A 2,609-nucleotide genomic window follows, 5' to 3' on the forward strand; every position below is an offset into this window, starting at 1 on the left:
AACAATTGTGATCTTTCTCTATAACCTCATCACCATGGTTGAAGTCACAACAGAGATAACAATAGTGATTGCATTGACTTTTCTTTGATGTTCAAAACAGGTCAGACATGATTCAACTTTCTTTCCGGAACCTTTTCTTTTTCATTTTTTTTTCTCTTATTTTCATCCTGGTAAACACCTCCATTGGGGAACAACAATTCTCCATTTTACAGTGAAGCAAGTGGAGACACAGAGAGGATACAGGGGCTGAGACACCACAGCTGGCACTTGGCAGAGTGGGACTGTAGCCTACACAACTCATGTCTTGATCATATGTTATTAGAGGTAGGTGGGTTTTCTTTTCAGAAGTGTAAATTATCAGCGTTCCTAGACAAAGAAGATTTGCGCGTCCAGGGAGTTACCATGTGTGCACAGCTGCCTTCCCATAGCTAAAAGCTCCTGTTTTAGTGGTTTCAGGGAAACAGCATTCAGTTTCCCTCTGACTAGGCGTGGTACATGGCGTGGATCTAGCCAGTAAGATTTATGTATAGTCGGGTGTTACTGGGGTGTTACTGTGTGTTACAAAGCTCCTTCAGCAACATTTATTTCCCCCCTATTTCCTGCACAGAAAAGGGGTGCATTTCCTAAGGCCCACCCCCACAAGCCATTTTATAACTGCAAAGCACCAAGAATGAAGATAGCGAGTTACCTGTTAGACATAGAACAGATGGCAAACAGAGCCTCAGTCCCCAGTGACGTCAGTGCCACACTGGCCACAGGTGGCCTACCCTTAGACTTCCTTGCTTTACAGAACAAACAGATTATAGCCCTATAGTATTAAAATACTTATAAGTAGAAAGAATTATTACTTATTTAGTGATATAAGTATATTACTTAGAGCTGTGTGGTATTTATTCCTAAATTTCCCAAGAGCAGGGCCTAAATAGGACCCAAGACCTTCTTTTTTTTTTTTCAATGTTCAGTTTCCTTTAATGACCCCCATCTCCCTTGAAGGGTAGGTGCAGGCAGCTAGGCGACCGGCAAGACTTGTTCACTAGAAGATCTTGCCTTGATTGACGGCTTTGCCCACGTGCTGGAAGGTCCCCTCCTAGGAAAAGTACTCTCGAACCAGGGTCTGGGTCTCCTTGCTCCCAGGATCCAGTTTCCGCCATGTATACGACTCATAGTCCACCTGCCAATCTGGACTCAGCGGAAAGGCAAGCTCTTGGCCTCGGAAGACCCAAACACCAGAAATGGAGCTGCTGTTGTTGGTTCCAAAGAGAATAACACTAGCAAAGGCATTCTTCCTCAGTTTGTCTAATCGCTGAAACATCCCAGTGATGAGCTTGCAACTCATGAAGGTCTGGGTGAGCTCTTCAGGGAAGTGGTACTCAACATACCACAGGGACCAGCCATCTTTATCAAAGTGCTCCCAAAAATATGGCAGCGCCACAGAGAGGGTGTCCTCGTTGGAGTACTTACGCTTAAACTCATCCAACACAAAGGTACTCTTGGGCAGATGAGCGAAAGGGTCCTTGGCCTTGGGCTCAGCAGCCAGTGCCTGCTCACACTCATCCATCTCTTCCTCAGGAGCTGGGGCAGCTGCCTTTTTTTCCTCCTTCCGCTCAGCCTGGGGTTTCTGTTTCTCCTCTCGTGAACTCTTTTCTTTCCTTGGGGTATCTTTTTTAGGCTGGCTCTCTACAAACTTCTTAGCATCAAACTGAGCCATCTTCTCACACAGCTTCACCTCCCCCAAGACAGCCCTGAACTTGGGCTGGTTAATGCAGGTAAGGAACCTCCGGTTGGTACTGGGGAAGGCCTGGCGAAAAGGCGGCTCTAAGACCTGTTTATAGAGCCACAGCAGGGTACAGACAACTGTGATATCAGCCAGTGTCACTCTCTCGCCCACCAGAAAAGTTTGAGCCTTCAAGTGAGTGTCCAGCAGCCCCAGGATTCGCTTCACCTCCTCTTTTGCATTTTCAGTGGCCTGTTTGTTGTGGTGCATAATGCCCAAGGTGGGGAACACCCAGGTACTAGCTGGAGGAACGATGTCACTGTCAGCAAAGCTGACCCACTGCACCACCTGAGCTGCTGCCTCTGGTGTACTTCCTCACAGCTCCTCATTGCTTACATAATAGGCAATAGCATTGCTCTCAAACACAGAATCCATCATCACCCTCAAATGCTGGAACCTTGCCGGCAGGAAATTTTCGGAGAAATTCAGGGGTGCGGTTGGCTTGGCCAAAGTGGAAGTGGGGTGGTGCGGAGAGCACGCGGACCTGAGCCCTGCTGTACTGAGCAGCGATGAAGGCCTTGAAGGCCCTCCAGTTTTCAGGGTATGTGCACAGAGTCCCAGCCGCTATGGTGATTCCGCAGAGAAAGCGACCCAAGACCTTCTTAAGCCCAAAGCCAATCAATCCTTCCACACAATCACACTCCCACATATATGAGCAATCGTCTCCTTCTCCAAATGTACCAGCATCAGGACTTGGCTTGGACCAAGCTCAGAAAAGCATCTATGCCATGTTCTTTGTGCCACATAGTGGCTAGCCACTAGCAAGATCACATGAACAAACTCTTGAAGAATGAAGTAAGGATATTGCCCTAAACCCACCTGCTGTGAAATATCC

At 47.6% G+C, this 2,609-nt stretch overlaps 1 pseudogene; it reads right to left on the bottom strand.

Moving 5' to 3' along the window:
* Window positions 1-940: 940 nt before the first annotated feature.
* On the bottom strand, window positions 941-2,074 carry LOC110289991 (annotated as a pseudogene).
* Window positions 2,075-2,609: the final 535 nt, after the last annotated feature.

This window comes from Mus caroli, chromosome 2 (assembly GCF_900094665.2).
Source record: "Mus caroli chromosome 2, CAROLI_EIJ_v1.1, whole genome shotgun sequence".
Lineage (NCBI taxonomy): Eukaryota > Metazoa > Chordata > Mammalia > Rodentia > Muridae > Mus > Mus caroli.